The following is a 20,722-nucleotide window of genomic DNA, read 5'->3' on the forward strand; positions in this document are numbered from 1 at the left end:
ACACAGATTAAAGTAAGTTTTAACGTCTATCTTCATCGAGGTGTTGTTTGAAGTAGGTGCGAGATGGAAAAGTTTGTATCTAGAAGAATAGTATTTTGTTGTCTGAGGCATCGTTTGAAATTGGAAAACAACAGAGTAGCTCTGCTCCATATTGCAACTATATCATCCATAGCCACAGGTAAGGTTATCAGATAACTGGTTATATTGCTGTTTGGAATTTGGTTTCCTCTTATAGAGGCACATTGTTTTCTTTAGAAATCAAGGCATTTTTTTGATAGTTACTCCATTTAGTGTCGGCAAAGAGTTGAATAACAATGCTATTACCTGCCATAAACGGCCGCATTTACAGGGATCAGAAAGTGCACGCGTTGTAGGCTACCGGGGGTAAGGTGCGATTTCTCCAATGCTGAACAATGGCTGCACGTGTGCAGAGGCGTGGGTGTGTGCATGTGTGTGCTAATGGGAAGCTAAATCATGGTGCCTTGTCTTCATCACTGCACTGTGAATTACCTCAGCAGATGGTAGTTTTGGAGCAGCCTTTCTGCTGTCCAATGAGACTCTTTGGCTGCACTTTGTCTGGTGCACTCTCTGCTGCTTTCTATATGCTCTCCTATTGAATACCAGATAAACATTTGGCACCAATATTTTTTTCTGAGGTGTGCTTTGTTGACAAAACTGCTTGGGCATCTGCTCTAAAGATGAACGGAGCCCGACTGTAATATACTTAACAGCTGTTATAAGTGTTTCATCACAAAGGCATTAATGAATATTCATCTGCATATTTTGACAGTCATTAATAATTTACAGCAGCAGTCACCATAAGCATTGCTTTCAGTAATTAGCCTAATGTTGAACATCCTCTTTCTGCAACTTTGGCCTTGTGTTGTTTGTGCAAGTGTGGATTTAATGGAACCTCGATGAATGCTGTTATCGACCATTTGTTTTATTCCTTTATTACATAATATAATCGTATTAAAAGCGCAATAACGTCACTGTTTTACTTTCAGTGTCACCGTCATACAAACGGAAAAGAAGAATATACTTTCTTAATTCTTTAATTGCAATGTTTTTTGACCTTCTAAAGGGTTAATTTGGCAACTAATATGTGGATGTCAAATCAGTGTTGTAATACATGCCTCAGTGGATGCTATAATGACAGAGGAAGCTGAAGCCAAAATCGTTTGACTGTCGAGTATGAAATTCCCTGGATCTTCCGCATCCATGGGCCTATAGAGTCAGCACACTACTGTTTCCTGTGACCCCGAGGAAAACAACACTGGGTTTGGCTATTAGTGAATTCTACAACCTTTAGGAGCTAATTATTTAGATAAGGGCTGTTTAAGTTTGTCGTAGTGGGAGGTGGATTTACCTAAAATATAATTACCCACTGATTTATACAAACGTCTCTCTCCAAGGAGAAAATTGGAAAAGTCTTTTTGGGCCCAAAGACATCACCTGACGGACCTGGAAGTTGTAATTCCACCGTTTGGCCAGTACGAAAATGGGCCTCAAAGCCCAGCGCTCTTCCTGGGGGCTTGACAACAACCAGTCAGTGTTTGTTTGTTCTTCCTTTCTTCATGGAATCGGGTTCGTCATGGTGAAGCTGCAATGAGCTCTTGAGCTACGAGCTAATGAGCTAAAATGACACGGCAAGGCTGCTAAACTCAGAGCAGCGTTTCACTTCTCTCACTGGGAAAATAGGTTAAAAATGATACTAACTTTTGTGTTATGTATAAATAAAGCTGACGCTACTACAGTTGCATATAGATGATATAGAACATATATCATATGTTGGATATAGAACAGTGGTGGTCGGGACCAGCAGGTCACAAGATAAAACTGAGGGGGTCGTGAGCTGGGAAAAATGTTTCTTGTGAAGTACCGTTTGATCTCGTCTGGCCTCAAAGAATATTGAACTCAACCTTCTTCGAATGCTAAGCTGCTCCAAGCTCATAAACATGCAACCTGTGACCACAAGTTGCCTTCATGTTAATGGTTCACAAGCCAAAGGTGGTTTAACCACTGATTTCACACGTTGTACAGCGTGCTACAGTACATAGTTTATCTGACATTTCAAACCTATTTAAAATATGATCTGTTCTGAGTCTTGTATTGTGACTTAAGACTAACATTAACAAAGGGAAGGCATCACATTATTGGTCTAAAAGGAATATTAGTTTGCAGTTAAAAAGAAGTAAATAAGAGTCGTACTGACTCTGTTAAATATGCTTCACTTCAATTGTTTGCGTGGACGTGCTCTTCACTACCTAGTAAAAGCTGTTTGTAGTAATATTCTAAATTCCTTATTGGGCAGCTGGGTAGGTAAAACATAACAACAATATTGAATGGACTGTCAGGGATACCGCAAAACAACTTAGATATTTTATAAAGTATACCACAATCCAATAAACATACGTGTTACTCATAACTGAAATGTGAAAACAGAAACTGAATAGAAAATGTGTTCTTTCCCCCTTAGGATTTGTTATGCATTAGGTGTTGACCTAAACTGATATTAAAGGCTCGATAACCTTTTCCATAGTTGCACTGTGGATGAATGTTTGTCAGTATAAAGTGATGCAATCATTCATACAGCTCAGCAACACCTGGAAATGGGGCTCGGTCTGCCTTTTCTTGCTTTGGAGAGGAAAATAACAAGCAACACGCTGCATTTTTTCATTGTTTTGGTCAATCCAATCGGGTCCGATAGGGAAAGATTGGAAGAGCTAATTTTGCCGTGCCTGATAAACATGTAAATGCATGCAAATTTCTCAAACGCCTCTGTTAAATTTAAGATTATCAGTACGCACTCTGCGGAGATGGATTTTGACTCTCGAGACTCATCGGGTGAATGAGGAGCCCTCAGTAAAGAGTCCTGTTGTAGATCTGATGAAACCAGAGATGGGGGAGAGGGGAGGACGAGGACGAGGTTCTTTGATCTCCATCTACTTGAATGAGCACTGGCATAAATTGCCGCATCCACTATCAGCAGTGAAAATCAAATGAGATCTACAAAGCGTGGGCCTAGTTCGGCTGATGTGCTCTAACCACTGGCAGGGTCCAGTGAGGTATGCTTAACACCGTTGTGGTGTGATGGAACAGATAAGACAGAGAGATGAAATGAGATTGCTGATTGTTTATGTCCGTCTTGTACTTTGTCCTTGTTAACTCCCTCACTCTTTGCATGGTGACAATGCGAGGTGTGTCTGTGTGCATTTACATGACAATAATGACAAATAGCATTAACACGCAGGCTTTGTGGAACAGCAAATTGAACTGCATCACTGTTGAGCCATCACCATGAAACAACACCATACGCTTTAAAGATTGTTGGATAACACACTAGCCTGGAGCAAATGTACACAACCACAGATGTATCATTTTCAGAGCAAACAGTGATTTTCCTATGAGAAATCCACAATGTGGGCTGCCAATTTTTTTTTTTATAAAAGATGCAGCACAATCAATCTCAACCATCGCCTTTCTCCGGTGATGAGATCACAATCTGTCTCTCTGAAATTTGGTTTGGGATTTTCCACCTACCCATGTATATTCTGCACATCAATAAGACAACGTGTGCTTCAAATATTTATTCAGTGTAAACTTTTCGATTGTGAGGCAATAATGCTCTTTTCCAACAAAACAATGTCTCTCAAGATATCGTGAGCATTTGAGAAAATCTCTGGAAGATGAAAATAGAGACGCATGTTTGTTGTGATTTGAGTTCTTTGAGGCATGAATGCTAGAATCACAAAAATACAGCAACAGTTTCACTTGATTTTCAAAGAAATCAGTCTCCTTATTTAGAAAATACCTTTTTTTCTCCTGTTGGGTTTAAGCTAATATTGATTTTTAATTGCAGTGTTACTAATGCTGACCTGTTTTATTACATTTTGTTTTCAAGATTCAGCATCACAACAGCCCTGCTGGGATTTTGTCAATGTGAACGGGTCCCTAAACAGCATTTCAGCAACAAATGAACGACGTCTGTCTTCTGCCGGTTGTGGAAACAGGTTCACAGTGTCTGGTCCTGAATTGAAATTCCAGTCCTGTAAAAGACACAAACGTGGAGTGGAAAGATAACAAGCTCACTCCTAATCTCGGCAAATGTGTTTGAGGCAGGTGTTTCCTGTAAAATGAGGGCGACACAACAAGATCAAAGCGCATTGCTTCATAAATTCTGTCATCTCATTCTGCATTCAGAGCGAAATGACCTAAAAGCTATTTTCTGTGTGGAATTGTTGAAAAAAAATACAAATACAGATGTGTTTGCATTTCAGTAATGGAGCCGTCATGACAGTGACGAGGCCATTGGTTTTTATTTTAGGTTCGGGGCTGATGGGATTACAGCACTGAGCATTTACTACTGGGAGCAGTTAATGGGTAATGCCGTGTAGCATCTGGAAACATTTAGAGTTGGAAGAGCAAAAGTTACTCTCAAGAAGTTATCCTTTCTACAAGAAAGGTCAACAGATAAATGAATGTGATGTTAACAGAAGTGGCTCTAAATCGCTTCTATCTGAGGATACGGGGGCCCCCATGGAAACAGAATTGAGTGCATTGTTTTCAGTGGGTGACACCTTAATCTGCTGCAACCACAAATCTTCTATTTCGGGAGGAATGGAGGGCTCGTTTTCCACAGGTTTCCTTCCTAACGGTTCAGCATGAGGCATTTGAGAGTCTCCTCTGTAGACTGAATAAGACACGATTCCAATATTCCTCTGACCCATTTAAATCCTGAACAAATCTCACAAAGACTCAAGACCAATCGAAAGAATTTCTGAGATCTTCAGACTGATATTACTGAAATTATGGTGGTAATGTCTTTCTATTTTTGCATTCGAGGATTTAACTGCAGTTAAAATGGAAGAATCCAAACCCTTAAACTCGTGTCTTTGGTCACATCATTTAAGCCAAGAAATATATGTTTATTACACAGAGGCTGTACGGCTTGGTATTTAAAAAGTCTTTCTTTTTTTTTTGTTTTATATCATCTTGGAAAGCAAATATCAGACAATTGCTTTTATTCAAGACAGTCCAACATTATCCCTTGGATATGTAACATTGTGCGTTTCAAACACTGCAGCTGTAATGAGAAATAGATTTGATTTCACTTGGCAAAAAGGACTCTGGTGTCGAGAGCAAATGCAGGCACAACATGCTGCTTTTTCCCCAACAAACCAAATTAAATCAGTTCCACTTTGCTTTACATAATTGGTATCCCGAAAACAAAAAGTTGTTTTGTTTTGTTTTGGGGAGGAAGTGCATTTATGGCGATAGTTTTAGAATTCAGGTCATATCCCAGCAGACGACATCTGGAATGGGTGACCATATGATCCTGCCTCCACTGATTACCTGCAGCATTGTTAATTGATAACTAATATGTTGTGTCACATCTGCAGAGTCCTCTCCTCTATTCCCACCTCATTCAGTCACATCAATCACATTAGGCTTGACTTAAAGATTGCTTTCCTAACTTTACACACATTGAAACAAATAAATACATAGATGCAAATGAACTGAATTGTTATTTATGATTAAAATGATCATTTTTAATTATTATTACCAACAACTTCAGGAAAACCGGAATAACAAAACCCTTTTTAATGCAGCAACAAATTGGTCAAAACCTAAAATGGAAATTGAATTTCAGTATATAAATATTCAATTGAATTGAAAAGATAAATGTCCCTGTTATCGGATCCAGCTATATGCGTCAGTATGTGCATCCCAAGTGCAGGAGTAGAAATTCCTCAGTATTTATGGGGATACACAGAATTTGCTGAAGTCAGTATGCAGCATCACGGTCAGGCCATCGTGTGGACACCAAGGTACATGAAGCTGTCCATCCTCGTTGATATTAAATGGGGCGTAGTTCCTTCCCTGCTTTTCCCCAAAGTCAGCTCCTTATTCTTGTTGACGTTTACGTGTAGGTTTGTGTCCTGCGGGTCGGATCCTCTACTTCCTTCATTTTCCTCCTTTTCATTGTTATTTCTGAGCAGTTGCTCGTGGCTACACAGTTGTATGTGTGCAGGTAGTACTGCAGGGGACTCTAAACGGAGCCCTGCGGTGCTCCGCTGTTCGGGATGAGGGTAGAGGAAGTGTTTCCGCCAGCCCCAACCACCTGGGGTCTGCCTGTCAGTAAGTCAAGGATCCACATGCACAGGGAGGTCTCTGAGCTTTGTGACAAGCCTGGAGGGAACTATGGTGTTAAACGCTGAACTGCATGAACAGCAATCTCACACAGCTCCCCTTTCTTGTCCAGGTGAGATAGGGTGGTGTGAAGGATGTGTGCGGTGTCGTCTTTCGTTGATCAGATGGGACGGTAGGCAACCTCTTGTGGGTCCAGGTTGCTGGCAAGTGAGGAGCATCAACACAGATGTGACGTCTTGTTGCTGGTATCACTGCTTATTTGTGCCTTGTTTATGAAGCTGTAATCTGCTTTGACAAGAGGCAAGATATGTGTGTATCTACCTTTTGTGTGTGTGTTTGTGCAAGCAGTGCGCAAAATGATGTACGAGTCCTACAGTGACTGGTCACGTGATCACAGGATTAACTATCTATTGTTGATCCCAGATTTCACACTTGTTGTTTGTCCAATTAGGGATTTAGTTTATGGAGTGTCTGCAGTATCTGTTGAGTGATTTATATTTGGAAAGCATGCAGGCGGCAACAAGCATCGAGCAAGTGAATCAAACAGAGAATTTCTTAATTGAAAGACAAGTTGACTGTGAAGAATAACATGGTGAGAGAATAAAATCTCTAAAAATAATAATCCAGTTAGGTGCAGGAGTTTAGGATCGTTGGGTGTGCACCAGCTGTGTTGCATGCAGTGCATCAGTAGGAAACATGTTTTCAATATTGGCCAGCATGCATTTATAATTCACAGGTTATTTTTTGACAAATGACTCATACAATTATAGAGACAAATTGCTGGTTGAAGTTGCATAAATAGTCAGATCACATCTGACTCCCATCTCAGCTGGCAATCTGTTCAGGTGTTGAATAACTTTCAATTTCATAATCATCTATTAAAATGGGAACAAAAGGGAAGATGGTGCAGAGAACATGTGGCTCGACTAAATCTAGTTGTAATAAACCTTTTGACTTGTGGTGTTTGTGATTGTGTCTGTGTGTTATTGTGTGTGAGCTATTTCGCTGGCATAATATTTCTAACATTTTCTATTAAATTCGAAGATGTGTTCCTGTAGTAGTACATTGTATAATGACGAGAGGTTATTTCTGTTGTTTTTTATTGGACAGTTAAAAAAAGATACCCTGAAACCTAAAAGTATTTTTCTTATGTAGGCAACAATATATAGGGTTATAGGGTTATTACAAAGTTGTGTGTGTGTGTGCGCGCACGCAGTGTGCAGATATATATATATGAGTCCTACAGTGACTGGGCATGTGATCACAGGATTAAATACCCATTGTTTATCACAGACTTCACAACAGTTTTTTATCCAATTACAGATTTAGTTAATGGAGTGTCTGCAGTATCTGTTGAGTGATTTATATTTGCAAAGCATGCAGGCAGCAACACGCATCCAGCTTAGAATGACACTTTTTTTTATCTACAATTTCTTAAATGAAAGACATGTTGATTATCAAGTCTAAAAATATTACTGTGATTGCCAGGAGTTTGTGATTGCTCTGTATGCAAATTCAACCAGCTGTGCTCTATGCAAAGCATTAGTAGGATGGATTTTTTAATTATGGCTAACAAACATTTATAATTCAGGTTATTTTTGGAAAGATTTGTCATACAATTATAGAGACAAATTGCCGGTTGAAGTTGCACAAATAGTCCGATCACAGCTACCTCAGCTGGAAATCTGTTCAGGTGTTGAATAACATTAATTTCATAATCATCTATTAAAAAGGGAACAAAAGGCTGAGAAAATGTGGCCACATAAATTAGTCTAAATTGTAATAAACCTTTTGACTTATATTTGTGGTTGTGTGTGTCTGTATTCTTGTGTGTGTGAGCTACTTTGCTGGCATAATTTTTAATGTTTTTTGTGTTCCTGTAGTAGTACATTGTATAATGAGAAGATGTTTTCTATTATTTAACTGGGCAGTTAAAAACATAAGTACATTTCATATGCAACACTATATAGGGACTTGAGGTTATTAAGGAGCAAAAGTGTTCTTTTTGGGAGAAATGAGGGGCTCCTTAATTGACTTTTGAGATATATTTGCAGCATTTTTGGCCGTAGTAGTAAATCTTTCGGGCATGAAATTAATCCATCGGGCTAAGTCGAGAGTTGTTTGAGGATTTTAAACAACTGAACGAATATGATGCTAGCAAACATTAAACCTCCCACCAAATATAACTTATACATGGTAGAAAGAAAGGAAAGCCATTCCAAACCTTTCAAGATGAAGCAAACAAGCAACACATAAAAGTCTGAGTGTTTTGTATTGTCTTTGGAATTTCATGTCTGTTAAAGATGAAAGATGAGAGATTCCTATCTTCATTCGAGTGAAATGAATAGTGTCTGCCCCCTCCATGGCACTCCGTTCCAATATAAGACATGCCATATATAAACGCAGCGGTTGCTTTTAGATTAGATTAACGTAAACACTTCATTTGATAAATGCTTGTGTGAAGCATAAAGCATCTGAATCTCCTCATCTATGGGAAATATTCAAAGTGGGTGGACTAAGGTGACAGCTTAGCCAGCTTGTTTACCAGACAGATGGAAATACTGTTTTCTATTTATGCCGGGCATGACACACCAACCCCCTGCAGCAACGTCGAGAGAGTGGGAGCGGGAGGGGGCAGAGGAAATGCAGTTTAACAGTGATTATTCATCTTATGTGGAGGGGGTGTTTGCATTAGAACAGTTTCACTGCAGCTGTTTGGGCCCCTCTCTTTCACTACTCGACTGTCCTTCGTTACGACGGGAGTCCTGACACACACAGAATGTCTTTTGACAAATTGAAGCCACTGGGAAATAAAAATCGCAATGGTGAGCACAGAGCTTATGACACACACTGCAGAGAACCAAGTGCCTGGACTGTTAACCATTTTTTGGTGACTTCACACTGGAGTCCACTCTAGCACCCATTCAGCGTGTCCCCACTTCATCCCTGACCGGCCTCCCTCCAGGCCCCGGGTTTGGATCGTTGTGAGTCAAGGAGCTTGTACAGACCTGCCAGTTTTTTTTCCCCAAATTGAAATCAAGATCCTGCAAGGGAGCGTGGGGTCTGTGCGGCCAACTTTTAATGTACCCGGCACTGCTTTAATCGGCCCTGACAGCTCATTGTGAATCAGGGAAAAGCTTGCATTTGAAATCCAGCCAGTGTACAGTAATTACAGCCAGTGCAGCCAGTGTGTGACACATGCGCCTCATGGGCAGCGGGGTAATACAGCGAGAAGACTGTCCTTCAATTTTGGAAAGCTGTTTAAGGCCCTGGTGGTGCGGGTGAGCATCTGCCTTGCTGAAGTCTCCTTGAGCAAGAAAATGAAGCTCCGACCCTGCAGCCATAACCTGACTGTGGAACCTAAAGAGAAATTTGCAAATAATGTAGCCACGAGTACGTTTTGCTCTCTTTGCCTAAATGAAATTCCTTTTGGTGAATATAGCTGCGACATTAATATAGCAGCTGCGGCTGACCCTGGATGATACAGCAGAAAAATCGACAGGCTTATCATGCCTCAACGTGAGGTGAATACAAATGTTTATTAGTAAGCTCAGCTTCATTTAACTTTCGCTTTTTTTTTTTTTTTTTGCTAGCCACGCAATTACACAGCGTCAACATTTGACAAGTGCACGGCGTACAGTGTGCGTGGGAGCTGCTTGCATGTCGCTCCCGTGTGTGAGCTGTAGTGGGAGGGCTGGCCCTTCAGTTTTAAGTGGAGGGCTACAGTGAGGATACTGGTGTGCAAATGCTGTACACATTCACAGTGATAGCCTGTGGGGCCTGACAGTCTGGTGTTGCCTCTACTGGGGTGAGAAGCTGTGATGGTTCTGGGGCCCGACAGCTGGGAATAAAAATTATAGAAAGGAAAAAAAAAGAGAGGGCTGTTGTTGATGATGAAAAGAGCAGGGATGGTGGAGCACTCTTGCTGGGGGGCAGAAGAGCCTTCCTTCAGGGTATTTGACACCGTGCACCCGTCTGGCTATATAGTCATTCACCCCCACTATTCGTGAGAAAAATACCATCTAACTCAATAATAAAACCCTTTTATTGTTTCCCCTTACTGACCGCGCTATCAACCACCGAGAAGAAAAGCCAGACTGAGGCCTAATTCATGAAACATCAGGGGGGATGAGAGGCTATATCGCTGTCGAGTAAAAACTCATCCGTGGACTGTCAGTGTGAACACTTGACAAACCACTGTGAAATCCTCCTTTTCCTAAATGGACATCAACATTTTTTCGTTTCAATTCTCAAGGGAAATGGTAAATAGCTGTGTTTTGTTTCAGTCGCGTTTTATTGGTAGAAATGGTGGCGCTGGCGAACGCACTGCTGCTGTAGGCCAAGATGACTTTATGGTGTTATGTTCTTGTGTCAAATTGCATCTTTAGGCCCGTGATATTGATTTTGTGTGAAGCTTGAGATTCCTGGCAGATGGCCATGCTCTCGTCATTCTCTCTGATACATGAAAAAGACGCGAGTGTGCAAGTGTCCATTATTTGTAATTTTAGACACGGAGAGAGGTTGTTGACGCGATCATAGCGCAGACAATCCAAGGCCAAACTTCTCCCAATTACAGGAGGTGACATCATATGAAGACACAGTCTCATATTATGTGCACGACTATTGAAATTGTTGCTGCCCAGAAGACTTATCCATGTTGCAGGCTGAGGTAAACAAGCTGCCACTGCTGCAGTGCCAACTCGCTTGTAAATCCGCACAATCACACTGTAATGTATGGAGGGTTTTACAAGTAAGCTGCTTTTGACCGGCTTTTGCCAACAAAATATGTCCAGGAGATCCAGTAGAACCTGTTACGTAGTTATCAAAATGCAATTGAAATAGAATTCTAGTCCATTTTTAACAGACTGCTGTTACGCAGATCAGATATGTTTCTAGCTGGGTGTCCTAAAAAACATCAGTTCATGAATGCTTATAATTAAAGTTCTAACTATAATGTTTTTGGATTTCGTTCCTTTACAACTCTTTGTCCCTAACAATCAAATAAATCTGAACTACCAATTCTCTCTCTCACAAACACACACACCAGCTGTTCTGGGATCTACCATGGAGCCACACGCTTTGTAAGATATTGGGTTGTCTAGCCAAAAAAGCAAACAAAAAAAGCCGGCATTATTATAGTATTTAGCATCATTATAGGTATGTATCTCCTCAGCAGCGGAGAAGTCACCTCGTCTCTGTAAATTACAGGCCGCTGTGAGCAGCATTAGACACCCGTTGATGTTCTTTCTATTCTTTTGTCATGAACAACACCATCCGTCCACAGTGAAGCACAAACCTGTCTCTTAAACAGCAGCAATAGATACTCTATCCAGAGAGTCTGTCGAAAAAGCTGCCTGCCTTTCTCATCCTGGTAAACGTGACGATGCTATGTGCAGTTCGTTTCTGGACTGCTAGTGTATGAATTTGCAACGAGCCTATTTTCTGACAAAAACAATGTGTAGTGCATTTCTCAGAATCCTACTTTGCGTGGGCGTTGAACTGAACACTTTGCTGTCATAAGACTCCACAGAGGTTTACCCTCTTCACCACAGTGCATGTGCATGTGCCTTTGCTGTTATTAGCCTTGAAAGATCTTGACGTGCAGACAGTGATGTGGATTACTCACAGTAAGATGAGTGTTGGCAAACGCTGCTCAAATGTATCGAAAAACACAAGTCGTGGTTAAAGATGTTGTATGGAGAAAATTAGAAGCTGCTTTATCTCAGTCACTTTGAATAGTTGATGGAACATTTAGTCCAGTGATTCTCAAGTTTGCTTTTACACCAGTTGTGACCAGTTCTAAAAAGTGACTTCTTCTTTATTTTCTTTATTGATTATTTAATTTCTGTCAGCCTGAAGAGGTCACACTATCCACAAGCCTAATTCAAAATAAAATGGCAAACATCAGGGAACTGTCTGGAATAAATAAACATGATCTGGTGCAGCAGGGATGTGTATTCTTTCCTGGTTCCTTTGTTGATTTTATTCTTGCAACTCCTCTGACTTATCTTGTGACCCCTTGCGGGTATCACAACCCCTAGGTTTGGAACAGATTATGTATTAGTCTATCCAATATCAAAAAGTAGTGGAAAACGCCCCTCACAATTTGGTGGAGCCCAATGTGACATCTTCAAATTACTTGTTTTATTCAACAGTCCAAAACCCAAATATCTTCAATTTACATTGATATAAAACAGAGAAATGCAGTAAATCCTCACTTGTGGCTATAGTAGACTGACAGGGGAAGTTCAGACAACCCCTTTTTCCCAGTATATTCAAGCCGACATTTAAATATGTGACATTAAAATGGCAGCGAGTGAAGCAGGACTCAGAGTATGCAGGATTCTCTCAGGACATCCTTATCATCCATTCTTCCATTTGTCCGAGGCGAGGTTTGAGACCCTGAAATTCAGGGGATTAATGTCTGCAGTGATAACAGACGGGATGTGCTGTCGGACTTGGAGCTGCAATCCAGAGGACTGCTGAACCATGACGCCCCTGCAAAGTATTTCATTTAGATTTTAAGGAATGAAATAAAAGGAAATAACTAAATGAAACGAATGATAAATGAAAGTACAAGGATAATGGCTTAAGGGTAGAGGCGGCAATAAGATCTCCGTCCAGTGTCGATAGCAGGGTTTCCTGCAGTGTTTTATAACGGAGGTGGGCCTTAGACAAATCTAATAACATCATAACAATGAATACCCTTTTATGAAATAAGACATTCACCTCCAGGGGAAAAAAATGCAATCCCATATATTTAATGAGTGTGAGTATTGTTTCGGATGACATCGACTAATTAAGCTAATCACCAAATGTGACGCTACAAGATCTGGGTGGCTTACCACCTCAGCTCAATAATTTCCTGAGAGAAAGCCTGGATAGTGTAGTGGATTATATAATGGTATCATTACAACGATTACCTTTGACATTTATTTTAATTAAACATCTTAAAATGATGTACAAGTCCATTCTTCTAAACTTACATTTTTTTTGTGTGGATGCAATGGTGGTGGATCCTAGCATGAACAGTAACTTGGTATTTTTCAGACATAAGAAAAAGCAGGGAAGGCTGCACATAAAAAGAAAATCATACAGTTCGCTTTGAAAATACTGATTTTGTGGCTCAGAGACGCTGCTAATGGAAATTTTATGCTGCCATTGGACCCGTAAAAAAGACGAGGAATAAATTCACGGCCATGGTGCTGTGCAAGAAATGAATGGTGAACTGATGATTGGAACAATTAGTGCCATTTAATTCAATTGTCCACATATTCCTATTTAATTGCCCCGCTCATGCATATCAATCTATTTGGTCTAAGAAAAGGAATATGAATACAAACTGTGAATGTCATTTGAGCCTTGTATGAATTTATGGCTGTGACGTTGCAGTGCATTTTCCAGAATCAGAAATGACTCTCCAACTGAGAAAGATTATTTGAATATACGTATACTTAACTTGTATACATCACGGACTTAAGTATGCGACATCTATTATCTGTATAGAAAAGAAGGTGTTTGTAATGAAACACTTGCCTCCCATAAATTGATAGTATGGTGCGTTCACCAAACTTTTAGCAAGCTTTTCGTATTTGCATCCAATAAACACAAATGATCCCGCGCTCAAACTCGTGATATAAATATGAGGGAAAAATGTAGCTTTGCGTTTGGTGTGAACATAGCATTAGACTGTGTCCCATACATTTAACACTTTTTACACTATGTTCACATGTAAATCTATTATTTTGTGTGGCTCCTGTGGACGAGAGCATTGTCTCTCTTGATCCATGCCAGGAAAATACCATATTACCCCCTCATTTGCATGGTGCAAAGTGCAGTCATTAAAAACTAACCTGTCATATGCAGAGTTTTCATACCCTGCCTCACAATGCTCCTAACTACGCGAGAAATACAGCATGGTTCACGAGGAAGCATTTGGAAAGGGGCACTGGCTTATTTCTCGGATCCGCAGGGTCCATGACTGTGATAATACCACAGTGACATCGTTTGATAAACTAAACTGCATCATTATAACAGCTCTGTGCACAGACCGGTTTTGTTTATGGGATGTCCTCCACGGTACTCTGAAACAATGAAGACAGCGTTGCAACAAAGCATTGAGGTTTGTCTGTACTAATTACGCTGCCAAGACTGCTGATTACATCCACAATAATCAATGTGACATCCCTAATAGAAAAAAAAGAAGAGAAAATTAAAAATGAAAATTCCCATCGTCTATATGAGGGATTTTAACCCGGAGCACACACCAAATGATCATATGAGATATTTTATTTGTGAAGACCGATAATTACATTTTTAAGCAGCAGTAAATCAGGTGTGTCCGTGTTTGTGGTTGCGACTATTGGAAAGAGATCAGGATGATGTATTGCTATTGCTGCTCTGGGCTGAGAAGATGCTTGTTTCAGCATGTTGGGCATGTCACCCTTCCTACCACAACCCCAATCAGTGCTGCCTTGACAAATGTCCCCTGGAGTGGGAATCATATTTTCACGCGCTTGAAGGGCATTTGCTCACCATGGCCCTCGCAGTGACCCAACCCTGGCTCACATTTACAACCTTTTCATACGGCGTGAAGCGCAATCCACTCTGTATTCACAGACTGACTGGAGGATGTCATACATCCCCACGCTGCATTCTATATTACACACCTTTTACAAATCTAAAGCATATATACAGTGAGCAAAAGCATATATATATATATATATATATAGTTTTGACAGTGAACAATGCACTAATTCTTGAAAAAATAGAGCCATTTACAATGAATGATTTTCAACTACAGTTGCAAAGGGTCTGTTTTTTTGATGAGGACAGCACACTCTTCCATCACATGCACAAATACTTCCCCAGCATCCCCGTTACATATTCAGTAAAATGACAACCCTCTGCATGCCCACACTACTGCACTGTCCGAGCCAAAGGACTGCACGCTTTAATGTCATTTTTGTACATTGCTGGAGTGAATGAATTAAAAAAATGTCATGATCTTTTAGTTAATCTCAGATATTGGCGTAAAGCACAGTACTGTACACCCTCTGCAAGTGTTTGCTAGCTAGCACTATTTCCTTTCATTCTTTATTGTCAAATTTCTTTGTTCAAAATTAGTAATTTTGCACACAGCCCGCATTGTCGGTTAGAATTTGAATTGTATTTCACATTGTATGTATTTGAAAAATGATTTGACAATTGAATGGATGAACATGCAAATATATGAAGTGTGTTGACAGGCAAGGATACAATTCAACATATATGAAGTATACAAGTATACCCTCCATGAAGTTTCCAATAAATTAAGAAGGATTGAGGTTTACTTGGGTTTAAATGGAACCATGCTTTCTAAAAACTGCTTAACTTCAACACTAACTTAATTCTCCCTGGAATAACTAAAAACACCTACGGAGATGTGTTTAGTTCATTATGTCCTTCACCTATTATATATTAACATAACACCTTGTATTATACAATGTCACAAACAAGTAGGCAGTGGTGAGTCAACTAATAATAATTAATAAGATAATAATTAGATAAATGTGTATTAGACGGTTCAATCAGCAACAATCCATTCATTATTAAATGTGTATCAGTGTCTTAAATCTGCGTGTAGATGAACATTTACCTGACATCAGTAGTAGACTAACACCGATCAGAAAATCAAAGTAGTACAAATTGTTCTTGTAGCAGAATAAAATGAATTTGCTGTATAAAACGTTTGTGATGAGGATGCAGTTGTATTTATGGAGGAGGTATTTGTACATCATTGGACGAAGAACAAATATGTTCCTCTACCCTCTTGGCTTTGGATTTTCTTACAAATGGACACATACATCCTGCTTTAGCCTGAGTCATTTTCAAAAGCCTATAACATGGCTTCATGTCTCTTCCTTTTTACTATAATTGACAGTTACTACAGACTTTTCAGTGCTCTCTCTGCACATGAGTGCAGCTGAAGTGCGGGTGTATAAGTGCATTTTATAAAGCCTTTCACACATGATGATTGCCCAGCTATGTGAGCCAGTTTTATGTTTAAATTTGTTTCTACTGTTGGTGAGTTTGACTCCCCCCCCCCCCACACCCACACACAGTATTTGGCATGTGCTAACCTTTGACATGGGAACAACTTTGATGCAGATGAAAGTATACATGAAGGGACTTTGATGTGAGAGGTGTAAAATCATCCCCTTAAACTTCCCTTGTTCTTCAAGCACTGTCAAATGCAGCACAGCAGTATGTTAACCAGCATAAAATATGTTTCCCACAGGATTTTGTCAGACTGTGGTGGGTGAACGTCAGACCTTTGGGGGGTTCCGTGTGCACTTTGAGAGCAAGTGCTCTAATAAACAATGTAATGCTATGAATGGTGATGACACGCAAACAATAAAAATGTCAAGACTGGTTTGGCCAAAACCAAGTCAAAACCGACTTATTCCACAGAAAGGGTGGAAAGGAAATATATATTACTTCAATTTTCCAATTTGGTTCCAGAAGAGGACAGTCTGCCCATTTTTAATTTTGTTAGAAATGACACCTTTCGAAATGATTGACAGAAATGGTACCATAACATCCATTCACACACATTCTTAAAATAGCGAATAATGTCCTCCAGGTTCTTGCTTCAAAAGATTTTTTTAATAAATCTATTAAACCTTACTTCGTATGCTGTGATTAACCGATGAAATCTTCTGCAAAAACATTTTTGATATTTTTTGGAGAAATTCTCATTACGTCGTGACAGTAATCAATGAATCCGATGCTCTGACAAAAAAAGAACAGAAATCCAGTATCTGTGGCTGTTTGTAATAAGCCCTTCCAATCATGTCATTTGAACCCTATGTGATAATCGAACAGGCTGCCTTCCTTTTGCATATTCTGCGCGTGTACTCATTGCTCTTCACCGGAGTCTTCCACATGCTGCTAGCTCTACAGCTGTGAGTACTGACAATAGCAATGTTTGTTGTTTCCGTTCATTATGATGATTTTGGGGAAGTGGTTTTGGAATGAGGCCTGAAAGGACGGGCTTTCAGTGTTGCCAACTTTCTTGCTAGATTTAGCAACTTTTGGAGCTACTGCTGCTAGTTACTTTCATCTGAGAAGAGTTGGCAACACTGCGCTGCCTTTAAGGCAACATGTTTCCTTCCCTTCAACAAACATCCCCCCCCCCACCTCCCATCCATCTCATAGTGGCGAAGTGGGTAGCAGGTCCTTCAATCAGGGGATTGGCAGTTCGATCCCCGGCTCAGGCTCCACTAGTGTCATGTCGACGTGTACTTGAGCAAGACACTTATCTGTAGCTGTGCCTACGGTGTAGAATTGTGATAGAATCTGAATTGTAAGTCGCTTTGGATAAAAGCGACTGCTAAATGACTGCAATGTAATGAAATCTCCTCCCACCGTTGCCTTAGAGATCCATAAAGAAGCAGAGCAGAAGATGGAGAAAGTCCTGTAAATAAACAACGCCGTCTTCACCACTACCTTCTGTTTATAATTTGCAAGAATGGATGTTTGAAACTGTTATTAAACTGTTTGCAAAGTCTCTCCATATGAACTGCATTCCCCAGATCCCTGAGCCACCGCTGGAACAGAGGGCTAGCATCAGATTTCCACTCCTGTACGATAAGGCATTTGGTCAACAGTGTATTTATGAATACCACTGATCCAAAGATAGCAAGTAGAGGATCCGTGGTGTTTTAAAAAGGCCTTGGCTATATAGTAAAATATACAAATCCAAAAGGATTTTAACTTTGGCCAGGACCAGAACTGATGGGAGGGTGTTCTGGACTCTTGTTTACCCTTACCACATAAGGGAGAGGTGTTGGGGTATAAAGCCTGACTGTGAACTACCGTTAACTGTACAGAGTTTGTTATTGGCTACCACTATGAGCCTGAAAAGTATCATTCAAGAAAGAGACCCGTTAGTGCCAAGTACATGGCGAGGAATGCTGTCTATTTATTATGTTTGGGCTTGTGTTCATACAGTGGTACATGGGCTCTAATAAAATCCCTAATCTGGAGGGACCATGTAGAAATGTGCTGATGGTAAACCATGGGTCTGTTGGAATTGTTGGAATGACACAATGTTTCCTTCTTCATACAAGTCCATTATTGTGACTGGATTTCTGTCTTTCAAGATGCGAAGACTGGGTCTACTAAGGCAGGAGGAAAGGCACGGTTGTGGAAAATTGGACTGTATATGTATTCATTCGGCACGATAAGAAAAACCCATTGGATATTTTTTAGGACTGAAGAATGATTGGATTTCTTATATAGGTTGGTATATTTGCCTTGACTGTATTATTGAGTAATGCAGGGAGAGAAGTGTGGCCGCATGTCGATCTGGAGACATATGGGTCTTTTTTTGTGACTGTGGTCTGACAGACCATAAAAATTCAATACTCCGTTATTCGGCATCTTACTTTTCAAAAGTTCCCCATGCTCTCATGTAGCAGTTATGCGTAACGTTTGAATGGGTCCCATGCAATCTTAAAAGTTGTGGTCTGTAGAAAACTCTGGTCCGCTTTGGGCATCAGCTCGCTCCTCTCCCAATTTACCTTGTAACCTTAAAAGCTGCGAAATGATCTTTTAAGTGATCTAGTGCTCGGGTGAATGTTTTGGGGCGTGACAAAAATAATGTTCTATCATCTGCAAATACAGACAGACTATTAACTGTGTTGTAAATTCTAATTGTAATTTAACTGCCTCAATAGCTAAAGTGAAGAGAACAACTCTGGAAAACGCCTCTCAAATACCAAAGAAACTCGTTAATAGTAATCAATGCTTGAGGATGTGCATAAATAACACCAATCCAGTTTATAAACTCCTTACCAAAGCCAAAGTGTTTTAAAGTAGACATCATAAACTTCCATTCGATGTAGTCGAAAGCCATGTCAACATTCAAGGCAATTACCACGGACACTTCTGAATGGTTATGATGCATAATAATCTGGGAATCAGTGCTTTTACTTCTGGGCTGTAACTGTGCAAAACATTTACTGATCTCAACCGGATCTGTTATAGATTTGCCTTCTCTGCCTCTTGTTTTAAGGACGGCACGAGGGGTCTGTGAATGTCGCAGCTGCCTTGTGAGTTTTCTGTAGGACTTGTCCCTCCCAGCTCGTAGAAAGCAGTGAGCCAACTCATTTGTGAAACGTTAGTATTCTATTTATATTTTAACTTGGTGATTGACTCGAGTGGCTTCATTGGGACCATTAGTCCTTAAATGAATTTTCTTCATTTGAAAGGGCACGTTCATTTTCAGTCTGCTGTTCTCCCATTCCATTTTTTTTATTAGTGACGAAGGCTGTGACATGACCTCTGATGAAAGCCTTTGGAGCTACCCATAATCTGGAATCGCTGACGTCGGCGGTGTCATTCTCTGTGATAAAGTAGGAAATTTGTTCTTGCAACTGCTCATCAGATAAATACGTGGGATCAAAGCGCCACTGGCAACTAGCAGCTCCAATGATCAGATATCATGATGGGGTGGTATGTTACAGTTTCGACAGTTGATAATGTAGAATCCCGCAAGAAATAGTCAATGTGTGAATAAGACATGAACTGGAGGGAAGACGGAAGGATCTCTATCAGTAAGATGTGTCTACGTCTCTACCAAATTAAATCTGTCCATCAACATGTTCAGACGGGAGTTGGGTTGTTGGAGAGTTTTCGAAGACCGTTTATCTAAAAGGGGATCAAGTATTTAAAATCAGCTCCGATTAGAATGTTCGTATCTGAAATACTTGGAATCACATTAAAGTCTTTTTTTTTTTTTTAAAAAGAGGCATTTGAGTTCACAAATGTTATTGTTAAAGCATTTGAAACTGCCACTGCCTGCTACTATTTGAAACCTACCATTGGAATCGCTAATTGTAGAGGAGTTTAAGAAAGGAACATCTTCCTGAATACAGTTGTTACCCCCCTTCCCTCACTTTAGCACCAAAACATGCTGATATAGTTCCTCTACCCTGCTGACCTCACGTCTCCCCTTTGCATTGTGCTTACTTCGTGTGTCATTATATTGCCAAAAAGAGTTCAGATGACAGATGCATGTTTTTGTCTTGATTCTGTCTGAATGTTTGTGTTCAACAGAAGTCAAATGTAATCTGCAGTTTTTTGATCTCTGACAGAGTTGAGAGATGATTGTATTAATCTATTGAATACAAAACTACAACAAGCAGACGCAAACGCATACTTAAGACAAAATGATATGAATGCCAGATAATCTATCTTGTAGCTACGAACGGTAAATGGACTTGTACTTGTATAACGCTTTTTGTCATCATTCACCCATTTATACACTGACCGTTCAACCCATCAAGCACTATAGCTAACATTCCTGCCCATTCACACACCGCAGGCTACGGGTTAAGTGTCTTGCCCAAGGACACATCGATACAGACTAGTGGAGCCAGGGATCGAACCGCCAATCCTGTGATTGACGGACGACATTGCTCTACCACTGAGCCACAGTCGCCCCAAATGAAGATGAATTAATTATTTTCTGGCCAGACAATACTGTATGCCTGTGGAGAAGACTCAGTGTTCTCCAGAGAAG

The sequence above is a fragment of the Pholis gunnellus genome, assembly GCF_910591455.1.
Source record: "Pholis gunnellus genome assembly, chromosome: 9".
NCBI classification, from domain to species: domain Eukaryota; kingdom Metazoa; phylum Chordata; class Actinopteri; order Perciformes; family Pholidae; genus Pholis; species Pholis gunnellus.